The sequence below is a fragment of the Lontra canadensis genome, unplaced genomic scaffold (genome assembly GCF_010015895.1).
Source record: "Lontra canadensis isolate GAN:19392208 unplaced genomic scaffold, GSC_riverotter_1.0 scaffold244, whole genome shotgun sequence".
Classification (NCBI taxonomy): domain Eukaryota; kingdom Metazoa; phylum Chordata; class Mammalia; order Carnivora; family Mustelidae; genus Lontra; species Lontra canadensis.
This window is the reverse complement of record NW_022631238.1, coordinates 116,045-128,064: the sequence shown is the minus strand read 5'-3', so window position 1 is coordinate 128,064 and position 12,020 is coordinate 116,045. Positions and strand designations below refer to the sequence as shown.

Below are 12,020 nucleotides of genomic sequence, written 5' to 3'. Positions count from 1 at the left end.
CATATACAAGAATGCTTTCTACATGAGTTTCCCTTATTTATTTGGAAATCTGAGTATGATATGTAGTTCTTTGGATACCGTTCCGAGACAAAAACTGATTCAGATTTAAGATTTTTAAAAATCTTGAGATCAAAGTATGCCACTAATAAAAATGTACTTTTTTTCCCCAACATAATGTCAGAAAACAGTAAAGCAGTATGACAAATACGTAATTGTTGACATCCAAGAGTCAAGGGACTAAGGGTTAGGAAGGTATTCAAAGGCTAAATCGACAAGGCGAAGTGACAAATTTGGGTACTTGGGGGCTGGCTGAAATAATGGGTTCTTGGAATGACTAGAGCTAGGATTTGTAAAAGGTTACGGATTCCCCCTCCTAGCGGGTTTACATCACTATCCAGCTTCTGATAGGGTGAGAGGGCCAGGGCGATAAAGTATTGTAAGGGATTGCTAGAGAGGCACAGGAAGTTGCCTGGCAAAGGGGGCGTGGCGGCGGAAGCAAGGCTTCTGCCAAACGAAGGAAAATAGCACTTCCGGTCACGCCATCGCTGCGTTGCGGCTTTCTTCAGGAAGGTGAGTGTAAAGAAAGAGGGTGATAATTTTCCCAAGTGAGTCCCTAGACACCCCGGAAAAACTTTCCTTCAACGTGGGGCGGAAAGAAGTTTTCATCCCCAGAGTACGTTGTGTGAAGGATGTTTCTGACGCTTAGGTTCCGGTCGCCTATCTAACCCCCTCTTCTGAAGATGACAGGCCGTCATCCTCTTCCCTTTTTCTCTTATAGTCCTTTTATCCCTGGTCATTCTTTACCTCTCCTCGTTATCCCAGATCCTGTTCCTGATCTTTCTGAGCCTGGGTCATCCGCTCTACCACAGATTCTTTTCCTACGTCTTACCTCTCACCTTGTTCCCCACCCTCTTTTAGCCTTAAAATTTTTGGATCCCCTTTCTCCCGCTCTTCCTTTTCCTTCGACTCCAGTACTTTGCTCCTCTCCCTGCCCCTTCCTCTCCCTCCCTTCTGATGCCTCTTGTTCCCCTCCTACAGAGGCCATTGAATTACATAATTCTGAAAACCAGGTATGTCTTCAATTTCATGGTCAATGCTGTTTTTGTTCTTAAAAATATTATTTTACTTGTTAATTATTTTTTTAAATTTTACTCTAAACAAAATGATACATCAGAAACTGCCCTGATTTTAACCCTCTGTTCATGACATTAAAAAAAAAAAACAAACAAACATGGGTGCCTGGGTGGCTCACTTGGTTAAAGAACTGCCTTGAGCTCAGGTCATGATCCTGGAGTCCTGGGATCGAGTCCTGCATCTGGCTCCCTGCTTAGCGGGGAGCCTGCTTCTCCCTCTGACCTTTTCTCTGTCATGTACTCTTTCTCATTCTCTCTCTCTCTCAAATAAATAGATTTTAAAAAATTGGCATAGAACTCAGTCTCCACTTTTTAAAGGAGCAAGAGTTTTGCCTGTTACCTGGTGTCAGCTCTTGACACTGGCAGTTTTCCCATCTCCTTTAGAACTTTTCATGGAATAGGACTGGTTGACAGATATGACATCCAATCACAAATTTATTTTTTCATATGAGTTACATTTATTATGCAAATCCTTTTCTGTTCTCTGGTAGCAACATTGAACAGGAAACTGGAAGATTTTTCAAAGTTTTCCTGGGAACTTTGCATGTATTCTCTATTTGGCGCAGAAATGCATTTTTCTGTCCCATTCATCAGGTTCAGTTCGTCTTGTGAGAACATTAGTTAATCATAATTTATTATTCCAGTTTTACCCAAGAGAGGGACATCATGATCATTAAACTTATGATGAGGGTCAGGGTTTTTCAGGCTCTAAAAGGGAATTTAATCAAGGATCTCCTTTTCTAATTTTGAAGATTTTTTATTTATTTATTTGACAGAGAGAGAGAGATCAGAAGTAGAGAGACAGGCAGAGAGAGAAGGGGGGAAACAGGCTTCCCGCTGAGCAGAGAGCCTGATGTGGGGCTCCATCTCAGGACTCGGGAGATCATGACCTGAGCTGAAGGCAGAGGCTTAACCCACTGAGCCACCCAGGTGCCCCTAATCAAGGATGTCCTTGAACAAGCAATTTATTTTTCTCCTCTTGTAACTACTGTGTTATACTTGCCAAATAAGAGGTAATCCTATTTTTTTTTCTGGGCCATGTATAATTTTCAGTTCTTTTAGAAGAAATGAGGCAGAAATTTTCTTGATACTAAAACACTTAGAAACTTTTTTGAAGGGTATTGCTGATGTCTGTGTATTCTTTATTCAAGTCATAATTACAGGGCATTTAAAAATCGCATGGCTTCAATCCAGTGGGCAACCATCATTTATTCATCCAAGAATTTTTTATTGAATAACTTTATGTGTCAGACAGTGTTGAGCACTGAGGATACAACAGTGGAAAATAGTTTATTAAACTGTAGTTGAGAGACAGTAAATGAATATATAATAAATATGAATAGGTTGTGATGGACAGGGGATGTACTATTTTAAATAGGATGGATAGGAAGGCCTCCCTGTAAGGCAACATTTGAGCAGAACCTAAAGGAAGTGAGGGCACAAACTAGACAGCTATTAGTGGGAAAAACAGGATGTATCTTTGTTGATGTCTCTATTTTTTGTTCACTCGCTTTCCTACACACCCCTTTTGCCTGTGGTCACTTTTCTGCATAGCTTTAATGCAGCACTCTGCATAGTGAAATAATCTAATCCAAGCACTTATATTTCCCATATTCTTTTTATCCTGGCTAACTTCTTGCTATCATTTAGGTATATTGTTATTTACCAACCCTGCTAGGAAGACATCTTTATATCCATCCTCACTTCTCTTTCAGTCTGTGTATCCATGGTGCATTGTGTGCTATCCCACAGCATAGTTAATTACCTCTTTCACTGCTCTTATCACTGTGTGTTCATGATATGTTGCCCATAAATGTTGGTATGTTAAATTGGAAGAATTTAGTACTTGATCTGTCTGTACAGGCAACCTTTTAAATATAGTTGTTCACTTAATGTTCGAAACCATCCTCTAAGGTCAGTATTATCATTGTCATCTTACTGATGATAAAACCAAGACTCAGAGCTGGATGGTAACTTACTATTGGTGGTGGAGTTCATGGAGGTATGGTCTGCGAAACACTCAGTCCTGGCCAGATTCTCTTTGTCTTTATGTCTGTCTCTCTTTCTCTGTTTATTAATGAGAAATAGAAAATATGTGGAGTATTTTACTGTTTTATAAGACACAATCTGGGAATAGAAATTTTATTTTAAAAATTTCCTTTCATAAATCAGATTATATTAGGTACGTGTTATAAATATTAAGAGCTGAGAGGCATGGTGACTCTTTTTACTTGAACATTTTTTAATTTAACAAGCATAATTTGAAAGAAGAGTATGAATACTTTTATGCTCTGAACCTAGATTCAACAGTTAACTTTTGCCATATTAGCTCACTTGTTCACTCCTTTGCTCACTCATCCATCCATCCATTCATTTCACAGTGTAAACACCTGTGTAACCAACATCCAAATTAAGAAATAGAATATGATTAGCATCTGAAGGCCCTTGAATGCGTCCCCTACCATTTGCATCTAAACTCCCATTAGTCACAATCCTAGCTTCTGTCACATTATAATAATTTTGTCTATTTTGGGACTTTGTAAAAATATTATAGTATAGTATTTTTTGTATGTGCCTGACTTCTCTGGCTTAAGATTTTTTTAAGGGGCACCTGGGTGGCTCAGTCGGTTAAGCGTCTGCCTTTGGCTCAGGTCTTGATCTCAGGGTCCTGGGATTGAGCCCTGCATTGGGCTCTCTGCTCAGCGAGGAGTCTGCTTCTCTCTCTCTCTCTCTCTCACTCTCAAAAAGTAAATAAAACCTTTTATAAAAAAGATTTTGTTTTTGAGATTCATCCATATTATTGGGTGCAGTGGTAATTCCTTCATTCTCATTGCTATGTATGCCATTGTTTGAATATATCATAGTAGATGGATATTTTGTTTATTTCCATTATTGGTCTGTAAATAATACTGTGAGCAATCTAGTCTTTTGGTAATATATGCACACATTTATTTTGGGCATATACCTAAGAGTAGAATTGCTGAATTATAGATTATGTATATGATTAGCTTTAGTAGATAATGTCAACTGGTTTTCCACAGATTTATTGCACTTTGCTTTGTTGCACTTTGCAGATACCGTTTTGTTGTTGTTGTTGTTGTTTTGTTGTTGGTATTGTTTTTTACAAATTGAAGGTTTGTGGCTGTCCTGAGTCAAACAAATCTATAGGCACCATTTTTCCAACAACATTTGCACACTTGATGTCTCTCTGTTACATTTTGTTAATTCTTGCAATATTTCAAACTTTTTCATTATTATTGTATTTGTTGATAGTGATCTGTGATCAGTAGTGATGACTTGCCAAAAGTTCAGATGACGGTTGGCATTTTTAAGAATATTTTAAATTACAGTATATACATTATTAAGCAATGCTATTGCATACTTAATAAACTACAGTACAATGTAAACATAACTTTTATATGCACTGAAAAACCAAAAAATTCATTTTACTTGCTTTATTGTGGCATTTATTTTATTGTGCTGGTATGGAACCAAATCCACAATGTCTCTGAGGTATGCTTGTACTATAAAACTCTCAGTATAAATCTTTAACAGTTCCACTTGCTCTAGAATATTGTCAGCACTTGTCATTGTTTTTGCTTTTGAAGTGAAAAAAAAAAGCCATTCTAGTGGTTATGAATGGTATCTTATTGTGATTTTAATTTGCAAATCTGATGATAAATGTGCATATGTTCATATGTTTGTAAGCCTGGATATCTTTTTATGAAATACCTGTTTAATCTTTGACTTTTTCTCCTGAACTATCTTTTTGGTTTGTAGGAGATCTTTTTATATTAAGAATGTTGATATTTTGGGGGCGCCTGGGTGGCTCAGATGGTTAAGTGTCTGCTTTTGGCTCAGGTCATGATCTCAGTGTTCTAGGATCAAGCCCCACATGGGGAAATCCCTGCTCAGCAGGGAGTCTGCTTCTCCCTCTGCCCCTCCCCCTGCTCATGCTCTCTCCCTCTCCCTCACTAAAATAAATAAATAATATCTTTAAAAAAAAAGAATGTTGATATTTTGTTAGATATGTTTATTACAAATCTCAGTTCCTTGCATTCTCAGTTTTTTAATGGCGTCCTTTGATGAACTGAATATCTCAATTTTAATATTGTTCAGTTTCATAGTTTTTCCCCTTTATGGCTAGCGCTTGTTTTGTTAGTCTGCATTTCTCAAAGTCCTGAAGACATTTTTCTGTGTTGTGCTATTGTTTAATCTTTCATTTGTATTCACAATTTATTTGAATTGATTTTGTGTATGATTTCAGTATGAGTAAAGCCACCCCCTTTTTGTATGTCAAAATGGGCATTTAGGGGCACCTGGGTAGCTTAGTCGCTTTAAGCGTCATGATTCCAGGTCAGGTAATGATCCCAGGGTCCTGGGATCTACCCCACATCAGGCTTCCTGCTCAGCCGGAAGTTTGCTTCTCCCTCTCTTTCTGCCCCTCCCCCCCGCTCATGCTTGCTCTCGCTCTCTTAAATAAATAAACCTTTAAAAAAAAGAAATGGACATTCAATCAACCCATTATCACTTATTGAAAAGATCATTGTTTCCCTTGTATAGAGTCATGTTTTTCATAAATCAAATGACTAGATTATATATGTGGGTTTGTTTCTGAATTCCTTTCTGTTTGGTTTATTTCTCTATTCTTGTATAAGTACCACTATCATAATGTCATTTTATAATATATCTTATATATAGTCATTTAGTCCTACAGTTTTGTTCTCTTTCTTCAGTAATGCCTACTTATTCTTGGTCTTTTGCATTTCCATATGTATTTTAGAATCAGCTTGTCAGTTTTCACAAAAATGCTTCTTGACATTTTGATTGAGATACCACTTAATAGATCAGTTTGAGGAGCGTGGATCATGGCACTTTACCCCTAAATATCTCATTGTTCATCTCCGAATATTACAGATGTTTTGTAAATAATTTAATTACCATTATGTTACCAAGAAAAGTTAAGAATAATTTCCTAATACCATCTAATACCTAACCATTTTCAAATTCCTTTTTTCCCCAATTAGCCTTTTATAGCTGTATTTCTGGTTTTTTAAAAAAGACAAGTAGTATTTACTAAGCATCTATTTTTCATCAGGAAATATATACATATCTAATCAAAACAAAAAGACTAAAGATGTACATATTCTTCCATTTTATATGAAAGGAAAGGAATTATACTTGGTTAAGAAATTTTTTTTTAATACTTGGTTAAGAAATTTAATCATAAAGCTTCAAAGGCTGTTTTTTGTTTTTTGTTTTTAATTTAATTTTATTTTTTCAGTGTTCCAAGATTCATTGTTTATGTACCACACCCAGTGCTCCATGGAATATGTGTCCTCCTTAATACCCACCTCCAAGCTCTTCCAAGCCCCCCCAAAACCCTCAGTTTGTTTCTCAGAGTCCACAGTCTTTCATGGTTCGTCTCCCCTCCAATTTCCCCCAATCCACTATTCCTTTCCTCCTCCTAATGTCCTCCATGTTATTCCTTATGCTCCACAAGTAAGTGAAACCATATGGTAATTGACTGTCTCTGCTTGACTTATTTCACTCAGCATAATCTCCTCCAGTCCCGTCCCTGTTGATACAAAAGTTGGGTATTCATCCTTTCTGATGGAGGCATAGTATTTCATTGTATATATGGACTGTGTCTTCTTTAACCATTTTTTGTTGAAGGGCATCTTGGTTCCCTCCACAGTTTGACGATTGTGGTCATTGCTGCTATGAACATTGGGGTACATATGGTCCTTCTTTTCACTACATTTGTGCCTTTGGGGTAAATACCCAGTAGTGCAATTGCAGGGTCATAGGGTAGTTCCATTTTTAATTCCTTAAGGAATCTCCATCAAAGGGTGTTCATATTCAAATGCATAGTTCTGTAATATGAAATCCCATGCTCTTATCACTGAAGATGATGTGTATGATATCATACACAAAAGAATAAAGCCCACGGCACAATAAAAAAAAAGAATAAAGGTAAAAATCAAATAATAAAGAGGAAGAAATCCTGGTGAGGAAACTGTTAATTATAAAATGTGAAATATAGGTCTTACAGCTGGTTTTTAAAACCATCACCCAATCGGGGTGCCTGGGTGGCTCAGTGGGTTAGGCCTCTGCCTTCGGCCCGGGTCATGATCTCAAGGTCCTGGGATTGAGCCCCATATCATGCTTTCTGCTCAGCGGGGAGCCTGCTTCCTCCTCTCTCTGCCTGCCTCTCTGCCTACGTGTGATCTCTCTCTCTCTCTCTCTGTGTCAAATAAATAAATAAAATCTTTAAAAAAAAACCATCACCCAACCTAAATTAAAGTATACTTATATTTTTTGGGATGTCTTTGTTGTCCTTTTCTCTATTTTGCTGAACTTGTGGCTATTTATATATTTAGTACTTTTCAATCCATTACAGTCATCATTTCTTCTGTTGCTCAAACTGTCCAGTTTGGAAGGAGCCAGTTGCAACCCTTGACATTGGCTTCTTTTTTCATTTATTACTGAAATTTTCAAATATATTTAGAGGATAGTAAAATAAACCAGAATGTATCCATTTCTCATCTTCAACAATTAATATCATTTGGCCAGTTGCCTTTGATTTTTTTCTCCTCACCTGCTTTTTTTCACTGGGTATTTTAAAGCAATCCCGGACGTTATATCATTACATGGGTAAATAACTCACTATCCATCTCTAGCTTTTTTTTTTTAAAGATCTTATTTATTTATTTGAGAGGGAGAGAGTGAGAGAGCAAGTAAGAGCAGGGGGAGGGAGAAGCAGACTTCCCTTGCTAAGTAGGAAGCTTGATGCTGTGGTTGGTCCCAGCTGCTGGGATCATGACCTGAGCCCAAAGCAGACACTTAACCATCTGAACTGCCCCACATCTCTAACTCTTAAGTGCATTCTATTAAGTAACCACAAGACCATCATACTTAATAAGATTAACAGTAATTCCTTATATTATCTAATGCCCAGTCCATATTCAAATTTCCATGACTGTCTTAAAGATGTCTTTTTAGGGGCACCTGAGTGGCTCAGTCAGTTAAGCGTCTGACTCTTGATTTTGGCTCAGGTCATGATCTCAGGAAATGATATCATGCCTGGTCCCTGTGTGGGGCTCAGCATTCTTTCTCTCCCTCTTCCTTAGTCCCTCCACCCTCACACGTACATGCGTGCTGTCTCTCTCTCTGAAATAAATAAATAAATCTTTTTAAAAAAGTATTAATAAAAAGATATATTTTTATAGTTGGCTTTGTTAAATCTATATCTAACCAAGGGCTACTGTTTATTGACATTAGATATTTTTCTTTTAAGTATTTTTTCCTAACTATCTGTAGTCACCCCCTACATTTTAAAGACCATTGATTTATTAGAGAAACTAAGTCATTTATCCTATCAATAAATGGATTTAGATGATTGCTTCCTTGAGGTATTCATTTTGTTTTCCCATCTGCATGTTTCTGTTCACTGGCATTTAGAACTAGAGGCTTGATTAGATTCAGTTTCAATTATTTTTTTAAAGATTTTATTTATTTATTTGTCAGAGAGAGAGCACAGTAGGGGGAGTGAGAGGTGGAGGGAGAAGCAAGCTCCCGCCTGAACAAGGAACCTGCTGTGGGACTCGGATCCCAGGATGCTGGGATCATGACCTGAGCCAAAGGCAGATACTTAATTGACTGAGCCACCCAGGCATCCCTTCATTTATTTTTTAAGGGAAAAAAAATCATTGCAGGTAGTGATACGCACTTTCTATTGTATTTCATCATATCTGGTTTAACTTTTTAACTGATTCTGGGATTGATTTGTGTTTTCAGGTTTTGTCAGCCTGATCTCTCCATTGTAGTATATCCTACCAAACTTTCTCCTGTTGATTTTAGCAGTCATTGAAGATAATTGTCTAAATTCATAATTTCAGTAGTAGTTGAAAGAAAGTGGTCTAATTTAATCAATCCTTCTGCGTTTATTAGCTGAAATTATTATATAAAAAGGCTTTTTTTAATCAACTCTTTTTTTGTTCCAAAATATAACTTATAAAAAGAAAGTCAAGGTGAATGCCCTTTTTTTCCTTTTTTTTACTTGTTAGAGTAAGGGTTGGTTTCCTAGAGACTTTCATTGTTTTCTTTAATATTATTAGGAATTCATGGATTTTTATGTGTTTTATTGTATGTATCCACTGTGATTGATTTTTGATGCTCAAACTGTCATTTTAGAAATTAGACTTTTCTATTTTGCTCCTGTATCCTTTACATGATATCATTAGCTCTTGCCTTCCTTGCTTTTTTTTTTTTAGCTTAAATTTTAGTTAGTTAACATACAGTGCAATATTGGTTTCTGGAGTAGAATTCAATGATTCATCACTTAACATATAACATACAGTGCTCATCACATCACAACAAGTGCCCTCTTTAACACTCTTCACCCACTTAGCCCTTCCTTGCTTTCTGACACAAGGTATTTTAGGCTCATTATGTACATTCCCTGCCCCAGTCCTAGAATCAGCCATTTTGCAAGGAGGCATGTATTCCTTCAGTAGGGATTGGTACTTAGAAAGCAAGATGTGAGTGCTCAGGGGATTATTACTATTTTCCTAGTCATCCTACTTGACCTTTTGTTGTGCCTTTTTCCTCACTATTTTGAATACAAGTGAATGACTCCACCAGCATTCCATTGAAAATTAAGCTAAGCATGGCTTTCATTTATTTATGTAGTCATTCATTCAGTAAAAATTTATATAACACACTACCTTGTATCTGATCTTAGGCTGGGTACAGAGGATGTAAAAGTAAAACTGACTGGTTTCTTGTTCTTAATGAAGATACTTATAATGGGTATGAGTAAATGAACAGACAGTGTCTATAAAGAGTATGATGAGTACTATGGTGAGTATAGGCAAGTGGAGCAAGTGATAGGCTGTGGGGGAACACAGAAAGGGCATCTGCAATGGCTTTGGAAAGAAAGATAATGTTTGATATTGGATGAATAGAGAAAGTATGAAGGTTTAAGAGCTTTGAAGGGTGTTCCAGTCAGAGGAAACTGGAAGAATTGTGGAGGAGGGATCTTGATATATTCAAAGAAAGACATACATGTATTTGGTTATAACTGGAACATAAGTTTTATGTAGAGGAGGAGAACTGAAACTGGAGACTTAGGGGCTAGGAAGTTGAGAACCCCAAAAGTCAGGTGAGAGAACTAGGATTTCACTCTGACGCCTGTGAGGAAGAAATAATGGAATTGTCCTAAGTGGATGAGATACACAGTTCTCTTTGTGATATACTGATGATACACTGGGTGGACTGATGGGCGTGGGACAGTAGGAGGCAGATGAGAGAGGTGTAACGGTCCGGGAGAGAGAGAGAATGCCATGTTACACTGCAGCCTGTGTGGGTGGGAGAGTCGTGTTTGTGTATTACATCTGTTATAATTTATTATAATACATAATAGATATACAAACATATGGTGCAGTGTAACATGACATTTTATATATATGTATAATATATATGGGTATAATATGTATATAAGATAGATATGTGCATACACATGTACATAGTGTTGCAAGTCTATAATTCTTTATGTGCATATATATGCAGGGGCAGTCTCATTGCAACAGGTCTAAAATAGAGAATATTTCTGTGAAGAAACATTGCCCAAGGACAGCCGAAAAGTGGAAAAGGGCTAACAAACACTCCCACCTTGACCAAATGTGAGTCATTCTCCTTGGAGCCCTCTTTTTCAACTAGATACCATCTTTGGATGTTGTCTTTGGCCTCTTTGGTCCAGGTTTTGAAAGAATCCTTGCTGAATCAACTTAATGAGATTGCCTCCCCACCCCCTTGATATGTGATCATCCAGGTCTGCCTTCAACAAGAATTCTAAGTCTCTTTAACAAGAATTCCCCTCTTCTTGATATTTTAATCAAGAATCTTGATGTTTTAAGCCCCTCCCCCACCATCCCCACCCAAATCTACTCCTTGGCTGTAGATTCCCAGCTGTCTTTACTGTATTCAGAGTAGAATCCATTTTCTTTTCCCTATTGCAATAGTCTTGACACCTATCGCAATAGTCCTTTTAATCTTACCATTTTAACAAGTGTCAGGATAATTTTTTCTTTAACAGACCCCGTGAGAACTTTTATTTATTGTGTACTTTTGCTTCAAAGCTCCACTAGTTGGCACTGAAGCCCAATTGTGTATCCTTGAGTAATCTGAGAATTCCTCTTCTTCCTGGGATTTAAGGATATGATAAGGAGTGAGATGATTGCTCAGATTCTCCCGGAGGTTGGAATGTAGCCTTGGCAGTTATGTCTGGGAGAATGGAATGATAATTGAAGATACTTATCTTCTTGTATGTGTTTGTGTGTGCCAGGCACTGTTGTATACTAATGAACATGTATTGTGTTTGTTTTTTGAGACTACTGTCTTAAACTTTTTTGTTTGTTTTAAACTTTTTAAAATATAAAAGTGAAATTCCTATACATGGTTATATAAGATGTAGACTGAGGGTCCTGTTACATTAGAGATTTAGAGGAAACAAGAGTAGTGAATATGTATGGATCAGTGTTAGTGAAGACTAATGTGCAGAGGACTAATAATATAATTGGTGAAAGTGTTCATGGAATGAGTGTAGACTTTCATGTCAAAGATCTTGTCTGTGAAAAGTGAAATAGATAATTGGTGGTACATGTATATTTTTAGGATGAGTGATATGAACATGTTTATGTGTTCTGCAGTAGAGGAGCTGATAAAAACAGAGGTTGAAAATAATAGAGAAAGGGGATAACTGGTGAAGCAAAATGTGGAAAAGATGTGTAGAGAACGTATGAAGTACTGGCCATGAACAAGACAAGGGGCGTCACTTCTGACACTGGTGTTAAGGAGAGTCAGAAAGGGATGTTTTTAATTTTT

General features: G+C 37.1%; 1 protein-coding gene across 3 annotated transcripts in view; it reads left to right on the top strand.

The window, feature by feature from the left end:
• Nucleotides 1–493: 493 nt before the first annotated feature.
• Nucleotides 494–12,020, top strand: part of MAGED1 (MAGE family member D1) — a 55,627-nt gene continuing 44,100 nt past the window's right edge. The window contains exon 1 of one of the 3 annotated variants that reach the window (XM_032849735.1): nucleotides 494–570. The gene's annotated coding sequence lies outside the window, so the exon portion shown is untranslated. The remainder of the gene's footprint in view (nucleotides 571–12,020) is intronic. The other 2 variants (XM_032849732.1, XM_032849733.1) reach the window with 2 other exon arrangements.